Raw genomic sequence first — 15,781 nt, forward strand, 5'->3', positions numbered from 1 at the left:
CTTTGATCTTAACAGGCTCAAGGGGCTGAATGGCCTACTCCTGCTCCTAATTTGCACGTTCATATATTGGACAACCTGCAGATTGATGACATTTCATTTTCCCCAATAGTTGATGCATTTAGAGAGGAAAGTAAAGCTTAGGTCCTGTCGTGATTGAAGCTTATGTTTTATTACAACAGGCTTCTCAATCTCCCTCTACCCTATCATTATCTAGGAGTTACTACAGGTCAAATTTATATGGAAGCTGTAAGTGTGTAATAAATTTATACTTGATAGCTTAAGCAAAGTTACCACCTTATCATGCTTTTGTGAGCAGTGTGTCTCACTCTGGTCAGCCCTTTGTCAATTACTCAATGCTGTTGAAACTGTGTGTCATATATTTTGACTGTAAAATTCAGTGTGCTTTGGTATAACTGCTGACCCATTCACAATAAAAATGCTTTTTGTCAATCATAAAGAGAATGTGATTCTGGCTGATTTAATACAAACTGCAGGGGACTATTTAAAATGTGTCTTTTCCACCGGAAGACTTCTCAAAGGAACATTACCATCTCTTAGTGAGGGAGTAAAGGCCCCTTTTTCTCCCAATTAACATTGCCCTTTTCACCAAAAGGCACTGGGCAATGGATAGGGAGTGAACCTTCCTTCTAGTAGGGCAATCCAGAACAGGAAGACAGAAACTGAGAATTTGAGCCAAACCAGTTAAATATGAACTTACGGGCATCATTGCAATGAAAGAATTGTGAGAATACAGGACACCCTGACATAGAAGACTATAGTTGCCAATTGAGATGCTTAAAAGATTTATGCAATACCAGGAAATTGTGAATAGTAAGGGCTGTAGAGAAAAGACAATGATTTGTGATTGGAAAGAATGACTTTCCATGATATGCAATATGGGCTGAATGGCCCATGGTTGCTCCAGCAACCACCCAGCCCCAAATTGGTAAGTTAAGTCAACTGTAGGCTGCAGCCAACCCAGATTGTATCCAAATATTTATTTTTTCACAAGAGAATTTATTGGACTGTGATCAAGGGTATGGCTAATTTTTTTTGCTTCCCTAGTCCAGGGGTATCAAAGTCAAATGCAGCCCATCACAAGCCTCCTGGTTTGTGTGGATAAGTGCTACACCAAGCAGAGCAATAATTGAATGAAGCTTGGGGATGGGGGCAGGTGAACCAAAAGTTAAGGTGTACATGCAACCAAGCAGTGGCCTTCTTTACTGGCCCACCAGAAAGGGTAAAGATTACCCATACTTTGAACATTCTCACCCTTCATGTGGATCCAATTGTACCATTCCAGCAAAACATTTAATGGTGCAACTGTTATTAACACATGATCTAACTGCAACACTTCAGCAGCGACACATAATCTGGACATTTCTGAATTAAGCTGCACTGGAACAAATGACCATACAAATGTTTTTCCTTCTCGTCTCTGCTAAATGTGGAAACAGATTGTCTGGAAGAGTGAATTGGGAGTAAAGGGCCTAAGTGTAAATGGACGCTTGAGTGTTTTCACTGTACAAATATCTACTGTTTAGAGCACTTTCTAATAACAGGTTTTTGGTTTACAGCAGTTTTAAATTAAAGGAACTTCCCCAAATAGCATGGCCAGCCGTGACCTTGATTTTTGATTTAGTGTGGTTACTGCGCATGAGTCAAGGAGTGTGTTTGGTCAGCCATTACTGCGCATGTTTCTGATCTCACTGCAGTGCCCAGAATCATGGCTAGGTCACCTTATTTAATGGCATCTTGAGAGAGTGGATATTATGGCACAGGTAGGATGCTCTTTAGTCCACCTCTGCAATATTGGCCTGCTCTTCAAGTAGCTCCCTTGATGTTGGTGTTCTGAAGAAAGGGCCAAACTTGGACTGTTAGGTGGGCACTAATTTGCCACTCCACCCTTTCTGACATTCCGGGCCATTTTTTGGATTAGACCAAATTTACAGGCACCCAGGCCCATTTGCAAAATGGCTGTGGATAGGATTTTGTGTGAAGACCCAACAAGCCCTGGGTCTTGAAGTGAGAAGTCCCACCTCAATTGGATCTTCCACCTCCAGATCTTCCATTACAATCAAAACATTTGGGTCCCAGTAGTTAGGCCAATGATTTGATATGTCACAGCCTCCTGTAACTAATCACCTGAGTTTCTATATTTGGTAAGTCATTACTTGTTATTTTTTCATGTGTTTCTGTGTTTAATCAATACATGAATTGCAGTAAATGTATTAAATGAATGCAGAAAAATAGTTTTTTTAATCTAAAAATTACAGGGCAGGAATGTAACCCACTCTTATTACATGCTTTCTTATGGGGAAGTTAGCTTTGTTTCGCACATTTTTGTTTAGCAAGCTGTTTTTGGGAAGGTATTAGGCAGGTTAAACAAAGGATAGCTGTAGACTCTGGCAAATAGCAGTCCATAAAACATAAAATAGGCCCTGGTACAGTTGACTCTATTTATATGTCTCTTAAATGCTTACTGACTTGTGCAGAACTGACCTCCATATGACTGAGTGACCTTAAGTGGCTATGTTAAGCAAATGTCTATTAACAACAGAACCTGGGGCTAGAGGGGGAGTTATAGCAGCCAGCTCAATCAACAAATATGCTCTACTTCTTTCCTGTCATTTTTTTTTTGGTTGGCCTATTTGTGGTGGATATTTTTTCTTCTGTTTTAGACCCTTGCTTGCCCCTTATGCTAGGCACCCACCGAGAAAATTAGGTCAGCAGCCTGTCCCTGAGCCTTACTGTTGCTGCTACCTGTACAGTCAGGCCATAATGGGTTGTCTAGAAATACCTTTACTTTCTCCCACCTTGTAAAAAAAAGCCTTCCCTTTGCTACCATGCAGCCTTTGCCACAACCTCAAAGCTGCACTACCTGTAGGAATGTAGGTCATAAAGTCATCGTGGCACAGGGAGAGGCCATTCAGCTCATTGAGTCCGTGCCAGCTCTCTACACAGCAACGTCAGTCCCAACACCCCCCATTCTATCGCTGTAACCCTGCAACTTTATTTCCCTCAAGCGCCCATATCCATTTTCCTTTTTAAATCATTGATTGCCTCTGCTTTCACGACCCTTGTAGGCAGCGAGTTCCAGGTCATGATCATTCACTGCGAAAAAACATTCCGCTTCACAACTCACTTGCATTCCTTCGCTAACCTCAAAACTACCAAAGTAGAACTATCCAGTACAGATAGCCAGAATCATATTTATTCACTGCTTTGAGAAGATGTCACATGATGTGTCACATGTTCCATCACTGTAAGCCAGGAATTGCTCTGACTGCTTTATTTCAGTGACATTGAAAATGCACTTGTGAATTTATCTCGCCAAATCATAAGCATCCTTCGAATGTGTGTGTGATTTCACTGGAAAACTCAAACATAGGAATCCTGCACAAGGACATTTATGCCATTGTTATATATAATCACCAATGCTACAGAGCAGAAGAGGCTCCATAATCTAGTTTCCCAAGATAAAGGTCCTGCAAGCAATGGATTACTAGATAATTTCAATACTAAACAGAGGGATCCCTTGGGTTCTGCACCACCGGTCATTCATCTCACATTTAATCTCACTTCCCTACACTGTTCATTCCATTCTTCTTGTTTCTGTCTCCACCTGTAATGCATAGGAAATTTGCACTGGGGACCCTAAAAGTCATTCCAAGCACTGTTCGGTTGGAATTGCCCATCAGATAAATAACCTGTCCAGAAAGGTGGTCAGTGTGCACTGAGTACCTCTGCAACAGAGATTCACTCCATGCTGCATTGTGCCCTCCTCCTTGTACACCTGTGAACAGCTGGAATAATGACACCATCTTGTGTCTTCTGGAGACCAAGAGTTCCTCTGGGTGAAAAGACCCAATAGAACAATTGCCTAGTACCATAGAGAACTGAAAATCTTCATACTTGTCCTCTGCAGGCAAAAGGAACATGTCCAGGCATTGGACATTTTTGGAATTAAATATAAGCATGAGGAACAATAGTTCCCTGGTGCATTCCCATGGCAATGCCTCAACCAATTAGAGTCGACTTGACAACCAATCAGTAAAACTTTTACTCATCTGGCATAAATTATTGTTCCCTTTGAAATTTGGCATTCTTGCATCTGCCCTGATGAGTACAAGATGAAAATCTTCGACAGCATGTTTCTTTTTCAGCAGTATGAAAATGTAAACCTTTTTATTATGCATTATTCACACCACTGCCTTCTCCCCCTCACTCCCTGCAAAAACTTGTCCCTAATCTTATCTTTGGAGGCCACACAATCCCCAGCAATGACCGTGAGACTGTTTATCCGCAGCAATGGAAAAGCAGTTGTCAGTTTATTCCCCTACCAAGGCTTCCTTGTGAGGCAAAAGCAAAATACTGAGGATGCTGGAAATCTGAAACAAAAACAGAAAATGCCGGAAAAACTCAGCAGGTGTGGCAGCATCTGTGGAGAGGGAAAAAGAGTTAACGTTTTGAGTCCATATGACCCTCCTTCAGAGCTCTGAAGAAGAGTCATATCGACTCAAAACATTAACACCTTTTATCTCTCCACAGATCTGCTGAGTTTTTCCAGCCTTTTCTGTTTTTGTTCCTTATGAGGCATCTCGTGTAGAGGAGAATTTAAGAACCGTGTTCTGCTTAGAGGGCAGAACTGACATGCATGCATCACTTGTGAATTGAAACTCATTCAATCCTGCCAACTGATTTTGTTTCCCCCACCCTGCTCTGTCCACCCTCTAACTTGGTAAGGAGTCAATGGTCTTTAAATGCTTTGCACATTTTTATATTGTATTGGGCTTGCACCATTTGCACTATTGAGTCTATTAACTGTGGGCAAGACTATAAATTGTGAAAAGTGGAACTGAAAATCAGGAGGAATTTTCAAAACTATTAGATCTGAAATTCCCTCCCTAACCCTTCTCTAACTCTGTCACCTCTTTTAAGGTGCCACTCTCTTTGACCAAACTTTTGGCCACCTGTCTGAATATCTCCTTATGTGGCCCGGTGCCAGATTTTGTCTGAAATCACTTCTTTGAAGCATCTTGGGACATTTTTGTGCCTGAATTGGTGCTATACAAATGCAACTTGTGTTGTTGAAACATCTACTGATTCACTATCACAATATCTCACAAAGTCAAAATTACCCCCATTTTGTGCGAGTGTTGTGAAGATGAGTGTTAACACAAATTATTCCAATGCATCGTGTTTCTTTTTGAAGTAACAGGATCGGCCACTTTGCCATGAAGACAGTGCTCCTTTAAATTGTAGCAGTTTTTTCCCCTAATCCATACATTATGTGTGGAAGTATTTCCCTCATTCTCCATATATTATATGTTGAAGTGTACTCCTATGCATTGAGTCTGGTAAAGCTCATTATGCTCTTGCCTGGTCTCACGTTTAGTTCTGTCAATGTTGAACCCGGACTTGATCAGGTGTCAGATGTCACAGAGGAGACGACCAGAAAATTTGCTGTTGCTCTTTACTGGGTGGTGGAGAGCAGGAGAATATTACCCTTTCACCCCTGGCACCTGGGTTCAAATTCAGGCCAGAGTGAGGGACAAAGGCCTCCACTTTCTGATGGGGAAACTGGGTGGCAAGGGGGGCGGTTAGAGCTGAGTATTTGGTTTCGCCTCTGGAAAGTGGGATCAGGTTCCATCAGAGAGACGGGAATGAAAGTCTCTCTTTCTTCTCTCCATATCTGGCACAGATTTCCATGGAGCGCTGTGTGTGAAGCACAGTCTTTTCACCTGAACGGTTTGGATCCTGAAGGCAGTCCAGATGGAAGGAACGAACGCCTTGTCTCCAGTGTTCCTGTTCAGGGGTTTTGTTAGGTCGTAACTTAAGTGAGATGGTAATCTCAGTCCAGTTCCCAGTGAACATGAGCTGCCCTGCACAAACAAACTGCTCGTTTCAGTACTAATTGTCACAGGGATCCTCTTACTTCAGTGCACGTGTGGGATGTAAGTGACAATTAAAGACTGTGACCCTCAGCAGCTTCCTGTGCTTATTTCCTCTTGTGTTCCAAACTGTTTCATACAGAATAGCTTTGTTCCCCACCCCAGCCTCTGCTTTGAGAGAGAGCGTGCCATCTGTGCCTGGTGCTACGCGCAACATCAATTTTGTGATCGAAGCGAGGCAACCAAGGCCACTATTGGGTATGTGAGCATAACCTCCCCACCTCTCCTCCCCCCACCACCACCCCATGCAGGTGGTGCTACCCTTTCAGGAAGGATTTGTGCTCCTGCCAGTGGGAATTGTGGTTTTGTGGAGATTAAAGGGCTCAGTGAATGGATTTACAGATTCTGCCAGTCTCCACACCTGTGCCCAGAGCTAGGATTTCACCAGCTGTGCAGCACCACCCAAGGTTTGGATTAGGGCTCCAGGAAATTAGAATAGCAGACACTCTCCCAGTAGTCAATAGACACAAGAAATAAAGTCAGGTTGTCCTTATAGCTTCCTGCTCTTTGTAAATTAGTTATATTCACATGAGTCTCTCAATGCACAGTCCTCTTTATGATTTTAACACATCGTGCCATTATAGATAACTGACCCAGGAGAAAGCACATTCTGTAACTATGCTGCCAACCCTATATGTTGTCACAGTTAAACAGCCAATGTCACTATTTTAGTGGGTGATCTTTGGAGAGGAATGCGCAACATCAATGCCATATTTTAAGGAGAGACGCTTATCATAAAGGCACCTTTTAAAGGGGAGCATTCATCATCAGGGCATTTTAAAGAGAAACTTTCACCATTAACATCCCTTTTAAAGAGAGACCTGTTCACCATCATGAACCCCTTTTAATGTGGGACAACCACCACCAAGTCCTTTTGTTAAAAGTAACATACCCTTTTAAAAAGAGCTAAACTGCTGTGAATAAAAGACTCCTACTTATTTCTGTTAACTTTTGAAGTGATTCTGTTTGATGTGAACAATGAATGTGATGATTTGAATCCTGGTTTGAGGAGTTTTAGAGCCAACAGTATGGCAGCTGATTTTTCTCTCTCTGTCACACACACGTGCACAAACACACACCCGCACATACCCACACACACACGTATGCAAGTGCACACATACACATGCAAACACACACACACATACGAAGCTGATACAGTTCTTCTTGAGTGACTAAATGCTTTGCTGAGGTAAAATCAGTTTCCTCATGATATCAACTTTCCTGAAGGTATTTAAAAAATGAATTCAAAGGTAAAAGTGTCTCTTCATACTTCATTCTTCGCCCATGCAAAAATATAAAAAATTAAAAAAGAATTGTATTCCTGACAAAAATAGTTCTTTTAATTGCCCTGTAGCATGAACCCAAAACTGATAAGTATTACCACCAGAGTGTTCAGATAGTAGGTATGTTCCTGGATCCATTCCCAGGAAAAGTCAGTTACCTATCAGGCAAAGGTCAGTCAACCAGTTGGGGGGGTTCCTGCAATGGAGCCAGGTCACTGGAAGGGCATTTGGATCAGTTGATATGTCTGCCACATATATGTTAGTACATGGAATGTGTTTGCATTGCTGCATCTACATCAGGGTTTGTTGCTTGTAAGTATATGTTCAGGATTAAAGTGGAGTATATTTAGAAATCTTGTATTGGAGTACTATATATTTTGGAGTGCATTGAGATTGTACGTGGCTTATATCTGAGGGAGCTTGTATTTAGACATCTGGGGGTAGTATGTGGGGAATATTCAGAAGTGGAGTACATTGGGGCAGCCTGAATCGGAAGTGCATTCGGGAGGTATGAAAACAGAGGGGGGAGTTTTCCACTCCCACCAGCAGCAGGAATTGTGGTGGGGGCGGGGGCGCTTAATTTGGCGGGAGGCAAAATATCTGTAGCCCGACGGCAGGGTAAACTGTGAATTTTCTTTTCTCGACTTTCAAGGCGGGTTTTAAAGGTGTGTCGAGCTCCTCGCTGAACAATGTCGGGAACTCCATTTGCATGCATTAACATCTCATGCATGATCATTACAAGGGCAGCTTGCCAGAATTAAGTTCCTCCTCCAAATTAAGTTCCCTGCCAGTGAGAATTTAGAAGATTCAGTTTTACCACTCTAAAAAAGTGACAATGACCCGGCGAGCTTCACCTCTTCCAGGACTTTGAGGTCCGTAGGTGTTGCTTTCTCCTTCTCAGGGTCCTCTCCAAACTTCACTTGAGTGCCGTTAGCAAAGACTACACCAAGGCTGGACAAGGGAGGCAGGAGAAGGCTGGGAGGGTGGAGCGAAAGCTGGGCAAGGGAGGCAGCTTATGGGGGAAGGGCGGGAGAGTGCCCAGGGAGTGTCTGGGGAAGGGAGGAATGTCCGGGGAGGGTGGGGTCGGTAGTGCCGGGGTCCTGCAGGGAGAACACAGGGTTCTGGTGATAGGAGGGAGCAATCACAGTCAAAGGGGGGAGCTGGGTACGGTAGGGTGACAGGTCCAGGGTGAGAGTCTGGTAGGTGAAGGTGCATCGGGTGGGTCACGGAGGGGGACTAGACGGGTGGCTTGGATACCAGGCGGGGCAGGGTCAGGATCGGCATGGGGACCATAATGGGTGTTGACTCTAAGGAGAAAAAAGGCAAGTGCAGGTGGATCGTGATAGGGTCCAGGGCAGCAGGGGAGGTTCAAAGGTGACAGAGGGGAAAGGAATGGTGATATTGTGTGGGTATGTGGTGACAGGATAAGTTGGTGGTTGGCAGGAGGAGGGTAGAAGGTGGTGGAGCGAGTTTGAAAGGTGACACGCACCATTTTCCAAACGGACCTTGACCATGCAGTTAGTCAGTCAGTGAGATCCTTTGAGGTGGGAGGTCTTTTCGGGTGGGTGGAGTTCAAGGTCAGCACAAGTGGCTGACTAAAGGGACATCCTAATAATTACGAGGCAACTGGGTGTCAAAGATGTTCACTTGTGTTCTCCTCTCTATGGTGAAGCCCGCATTGCAGCAGGTTTGTTCCCGATTCATGGATCCCATAATATCGAGATCCCAACAATGTGTGGAGCTGCCATTCATTCTGTGCCATTTGCCATTGGCTGCAGTCAGAGGGAGGAATGAAGGGAGCGAGGGAGGTGGAATGCCTCCAAGGGGCACGACTGGTGGAGGGCAGCCAACTCATGAATCCAAAACTCTATCCTCCTGTGTGAATGAGCATGGCTGACCAGCAATCAAACTGCTAAGGCAATGGTCTCACTCTAGAATCTCAAGGTAGTGGAGACAAGTGAAAAGTGTCTGAATGAAGCATCTTGCACATGGCTCTCATCTCCCTGGTCAAAGAGTAATGTCTCCATATGCATTCGTGCATGAACAGGAGGAACACCCATCTCTGGTCCTCCAAGATGTTCTTTACCTGGAAGGGGTGGAATGGGGATGCTGTGTCTAGAAGAAGGCCAGGTGAAGGGCTTAGCATTTCCCTGCTGGCTTTGAGATGGAGGGTGGCCTATAAAGGACATGCCAACTAAATGTATTACTTCACTCATTCACACATCCACTGACACGTTGATGATGCAGGCTGCAGGCAACCCTGCCTTAGTAATGGCTCTCATCCAGATGAGGAGAAGGAGGGCCTGTCACCAGTTGATGCAGTGCCAGGGGGATAAAGGCCTGAGCAGCAAGAGGCAGCCTCTATAAGGTCAAGAGGCTGGCAAACATGGAACTGCAAAGGTGAGCATTGGCCCAACCATGGGTGTATCACCGGCGGTGCTCTTATCTAGAGATGAGTGAAAGGCAATGCCAGAGGCACCCTCGTATGTCCGGGGATACTGTTCACATCTGCCAGCTTCTCCAGTACAAGCTGCGGCCACAAGGACCCTGGAGGAGTCGTGCGGAGCTCCTGGCCTGCAGTGAGTGAATGCCTGTCCAGGTGACGACTAAATATTGCACCAGAACCTTTGAACCCATGAGGTAATGGCGGGGTGGGCGAATCCTTTCCCGCCTGAACAAAATTCACCGAGCTCCTCACGGACACATAATTAATGAGCTCAAAAGCAGAGGATTGCATCTGTTCACCCATCCTACCATCCAGTGGGAATATTTTTGACTATCCCGCCCTCCATTGGACTTAGTATCCCCAGTGGAAAATTCCACCCAGAGTATATTTAGATGTGGAGTAAATCTGGGCATTCTGAAGCTGGAATGCATTCGGGGAGCATGTGTGTGGAGAATATTTGGATGTGGCGTATAATTGGGGAGCCCAAATCTGGAGTGCAGTGTTGGAAGCGTGTTTTTGGAGCGCATTTGGAGTACCTGTATCTTAGCCAATTCATGGAGTGAAGTTTTTTTTTTAGACTTGTGGATTCTGAATCTGGAATGCATTCAGGGATTGTGCATATGAAGTGTATTTAAATGTCAGGTATATTTGGGGAGTCTGAATTCAGGTAGAGTGTACATGAAACATGTTAACAAAGAGAGTAACAGCTTCCTCTGGCAAACATTCGAAGCTCCAGCGCTGAGCAGCAGCAGCAAAGCAGAGAGGAGGTCGCTCTGCACATGTTGGAAAGGTCAATGGTACATCGCTTTGGTGCTTCTTGTCGATTTGACACTATACTTTAACGGACTTTATTCAAACAAATTAATACAAAAAGTGTGCAGACAATAAAGGGAGCTGGAGGTCCGCCTGGAATTTATGGTGTGGTTGCTCTCTCTCTCTCATTCAGTGAGAGGCATTATGTTTTGACAGTAATTGTAGCCGCAGTGACCCCTGCTAAGAGGGAGCATATTTCTGCTTTTGTCGGAGAGATTAAAAAATTGTGATTGTACGTTATAAATGAGCACATGAAACGTAGGGCCATCAACCAGATAAGTGTTCAGCAAATAATTACATGAGGCAACTTCAAGCTGGAGACATCTATAATGTTTTATGCTGGTTTTCACCTGAAAAGCCTTCAGTTTACATTCCCCTCTCTCTTACTCAATACACTTGATTAGAGCTGAAAGGGGTAATAAAGGAGGTCTGAGAGTGAGGAAAGACACCTCCCCTCCCTACCACTGTTGCTAAACTGTGAAAATAAATACAAAGCTACCCAAAGAATACACTGGATGCCAAGGTTCATCTGAGACAAATTTGTTTTGTATTAGAAGACCAGAGCCAATTCTCAGCTGTAAAAATAAAGGCACTGGGTGACACAATATATTAGAACGCTCACCTTTCACCTCGGGGAATCGGGTTTGAATGTAACCCAGACAGAGTGGATGAAAGTCTGCTCTATTTCTCTGTCCGTCTCCCTGATGGGTGACTGACTGGTACAGTGTGCTAGAATGCTGCCCTTTCACCTCTTGGTCTTGAGTCTGGCCACTGACCATATACATAAAGGATGAAGTATTCCATACTCTCTCTCTCTCTCTCTATCTCTCCCTGGGCTGCTGAGGTCTGGGCACGAGACTGAGACCAAGCCTGAGAGGACGGAAGGTTTCCTTCTCTTTGAATATTATTCAAAATTAAAGAGCAGAAGGAGATATCATGCCTGTATAGCACTATTGGCTCCATGGCTGATACTAAATTAAATGACAATTTTCATACAACGCACAGAGCAGAAATGAGGTCAGATTGGGAAGAACTGACATTCTCCACAAGCTGCCAAGAACTTGGATTCAAATTCTGAGCCTAAATGACATTTGTGCCTGCAGGAGACATTCTAAATATAACTTGACTTTACAGAGAAGGCATAATTTCTGCTCTAATAACTTTCAATTTTCATGACATATTGAAAATCCAAGGTCTGCACCTTCTAGATTCCCATGTCTGAATATGTCGTGTAAACTTATGACACTGCAATTACACACTTCTGCCAATGGAGGTGCTATGGAACTGGCAACAGGTGGCATTACCACTCAACAATTACAGAAAGGGCATTTCCATTTCAAATGTGGATGTAGAAATTTAATAAAGAAGATACAAAAATAAGGACTGAACATGCAATTTTAAATTAGGACTGAGTTACATCCCTGTACCCTGTTCAAATTGACCTTCAGCATCTAACCCTCTTTCATTCAGCATTCATTATCATAGAATCATAGAATGATTACAGCACAGAAGGAGGCCATTTGGCTCATCATGTCCATGCTGGCTCTCTGCAAGTGCGACTCATTTAGTCCCACTCCCCTGCCTTTTCCTGTAGCCCTGTAAATTTTCTCTCTTCAGATCTTTTGAAAACCGTGATTGAATCTCCCTCCACCACATTTTCAGACAATTCATTCCAGATCCTAACCACTAACCACTGGGTAAAAAAGTTTTTCCTCATGGCAGTGTTGCTTCTTTTGCTAATCACCTTAAATCCGTTTTGCCATTGCTATATGCAACCTCAGGTAGGTGGGCAAGTATAGAAACTACTTTTTTTTAAAGATTACTGGTCTATGCAGATTCAGAATATTAAGAACTTTTAAAGCACTAACAACTCCATTTGAACCAACTTAATAAATACAACATACATGATGCTATACAGATTTTATTCTCTGCTCTGTATAAAGCAGGAATCACCACAGATACTGGCAATTTATCTTATGTACCTGCCCGTGTTAAAATATGGAATAATCTCGGAACAGCTCCTTTGACCCATATTGTTTGTAAGCTTGCTGGAGGTGTTGGTTGTAGGTAGATTTTAAAAATGCAGAGGATGATCCTTGTCCTGAACTCAGGCGTAGTCACAGTAGAATTGCTAACTCTAGTTGGACATATTCCTGGAGGCTTACCGACTCCGGCCTTCAGTTGTCCTGCTCCCATGCTCCATCAGTTGGCCACCCAACATGTTTCTATCTACGCAGAACACCATTTTTTATTTTGCGATGACCAGATAATGATTTATTTTTCTCTTTCGGGTTTCCTACATGGCAATTCATCTTTAATTCCTGGAGACTCCAGTACAATCCTGGAGGGTCAGCAATCTCTAGATAGTGATCAGCTGCTGGTGTATTTTTTAACCCCACTTCCTTAGCTTAGGGCATCCTGGCCAATTCTAGCAGCTCCAACTGCCAACCCATCACACAACCAGGGATCGGACCCAGTCTGTGAGGCTGAGTACCACACTTCCATACTGCAGTTACCAACTGAACCATCTGAGGTACAGGGCCTGTGGTCAGTGTGTGTTAGAGCCTCATTTTATCTAGCAAATTATGTTGTTTATATTTAGTTGTTTGGTAGCACAGAGCTTGAGTGTTGTTGAAAAAAGACATTTTGTCAAAGCTTTTCATCTTGCACTCATCAGGACAATCGCAAGAATACCAATATCAGGGGAAGTAACAGCTTCATACTCATGTGCAAACTCATGAACAGGCTTAAGGCCGTCACTTTCAGCCTTGAAAAGTGCTCAGTCTACCTCAGATTATCCTGGAAGGGCAAGATATCTCAAAAATTTGAGCAACAGGTGAAGCTAGCTGTTTCACACTGCTACTATGCAGTAGCAACATGAATGGGATTCACCACTAACAGGATGCTGCCGTCAAGCCAAAAAGATGTTCTGCCTCTCACACAATTACAGTATATGAATTTCAGTGCCAGTGTAATGCTAGGTATGTAGCCCATAGGTCCCAAAGACCGGTGGATCATATCAAACAGCATGTCCAGGTGCTGTTCGCAACAGGCAAGGCACAGACCGTACCCAACCAGCCCATGCTTGCAAAACTCAAAACACAGTGTCCAACATCAGATGTGATTCCGCGATTGGACAACATTTGCTAAATAATCCTGTGTGCTAAAAATTACACTGACAACCAATTCAAGATAGTCAGTTGGGATCATAGGTGGCACATTTGTGTGCACTGCAGGCTACATTTTTAATACGCAGTGTCCTGTTCTGTGCAGACAGAAAGAACATGTACACAAATTGCACTTGTTTCATCTAAACAAAGTAAGTGACAGCCATATGCTGGTTCATTCCTGAGGGCAATGCCTTGACCAATCAGAGACAAGCTGCCTGGTTTAAATGTCAAACAATGCTTGGCAGTTAACTGTCAGTCACCATGCACTGGTGCATTCTCCATGGCAACACCTCTACTAATCAAAGTCTGCTTGCCAAACAATCAGCTCTCTCTTCTCAGTGTAAAGTTTTTGCTTCCTCTGACATTAGTTTACTTGTGATTGTCCTGAAGAGTGCAAAACAAAAAGATTTGAAAAAATGTCTTTATTCAGCGATACTTTGTTTATGTTTCTAACATGACCCAAATAGCAGGTTTAAAAGTCTTGGTTTCTTCAGCAAAAGCCTATGTAACAAAGCTCTCATTCATGTGTGTAGCTGAAACAGGTCTGCTTCAAACATTTTGTAGCTCTCTGGTTCCCCTGTAATGAGTTCTTTGGTGAAAGTATGATGGATGTAATGCAAGTAATAATAATTATTATCATCACTATTAGCTGCTGTGCAAGGTATGTTTATGCAACTGAAACTTCCTGGCTCTGAACCTGCAGGGTATTTATAACTGAGTGATGACTTTAAAGGGGAAATTGCACAGCTTATAGGCACAACACAGGTGAAAGGAATGCTAATTAACTTTTCGAAAGGAAGACCCACTGTCAGGGACCCTTTAAAAACAGGGACACTTTTGTGAATGGACTGTAACATATAGCCCCCATTACTATGTGACTTGACTGACCTCAAGTAACACAGAGCTATTGCAATGTGACTGGCAACTGACCCCACAGTAACACAGAGACATATTGCAAAGTGATTTGACTGACCCCACACAACACTGGGTGAGTGACTGGCCCCCGTGGAAACACAGGCCTATTATTTTGTGATTGACAAACCCCACAGAAACACTGTAGCCTGGATTGTAACTCCTAACACCCAACAGAAATGGGATGACTGGGTGGTGAAATAGTACTTATCACTGTGTTCCTGATGCACTGTGGCCTCCCTGCCATTTTACCCATGCATGTTTTCTGAGGTAACCAAGGTGACTGCTGCCTCTGGCAGGTGAAACCCCGCATGAATATATTGAAAAGAGGCTCCCCGCTGCCATTTTAACTAGACATTATGGCGAATACCCACCCAGCGCCAGATTCACCAGTAAAACCTGACAACAAGTGAATGCAGGGCAAGAAGAGGCACAGAAGTGAATTCATTTTGAATCTGTTTCCATTACCACGTAAGAGGGAGAGGAGTACTCCTCCTGGTTCGACACGGCACCCTGGGACTTCCCTGCTTCAGCTTTCCTGTCCCTCCCCCAAACATGAAGCCCTCCCAACCAACTACCCCCCCATCAACCACCCCCTCCCCCACAACCTCCCCCCCCCCCCGCCCCCACCACCACTCCCAAGAACTCACTTGACCACTGAGGACCGTTCTTTTGTGTTCTCAGAGACAACCTTTTAAACCTGCAATCCTGCTCCCATTGGCCAGTTAGCACTTTCTGCTAGGCCCAGGCAGGAGACTACCAGCCTTCATGATAATTCTAAATTCTTCTGTGTACATTTATAATGGGGGAGCAGTCTATGTAAACTTATCATCCTATAATTACATTGCCAGGGCAGTGGTGGCACAGTGTTAGACAGGTTTTTGGTCTCTCAGGGAATCAAGGGATTATAGAGAGCAGATGAGAAAGTGGAGTTGTAGCCTAAGATCAGCCATGATCAGAATGAATGGCGGAGCAGGTTCAGCAGGCTGTATGGCCCACTCCTGCTCCTATTTCTTGTGTTCTTATGGCACTGTAGCACCTTAGCTTAGTGTCTTCTGGCACCTCAGCCCATACAGAGAAACTCCTCTCTTCCAACCAACCCCACTTCTCTGCTCCCCAAATTGCCATAATTTTTACCATTCAACGAGAAATTATATTAAATTGAAGTATTATTTTAAAACAAAGACATCGCACGTGACTTTA

General features: G+C 43.8%; 1 protein-coding gene across 4 annotated transcripts in view; it reads left to right on the forward strand.

The window, feature by feature from the left end:
* Nucleotides 1-15,781, forward strand: part of sema3fb (sema domain, immunoglobulin domain (Ig), short basic domain, secreted, (semaphorin) 3Fb) — a 259,929-nt gene that overhangs the window by 166,321 nt on the left and 77,827 nt on the right. The gene's annotated exons all lie outside the window — the stretch shown is intronic.

The sequence above is a fragment of the Carcharodon carcharias genome, chromosome 7 (assembly GCF_017639515.1).
Source record: "Carcharodon carcharias isolate sCarCar2 chromosome 7, sCarCar2.pri, whole genome shotgun sequence".
Lineage (NCBI taxonomy): Eukaryota > Metazoa > Chordata > Chondrichthyes > Lamniformes > Lamnidae > Carcharodon > Carcharodon carcharias.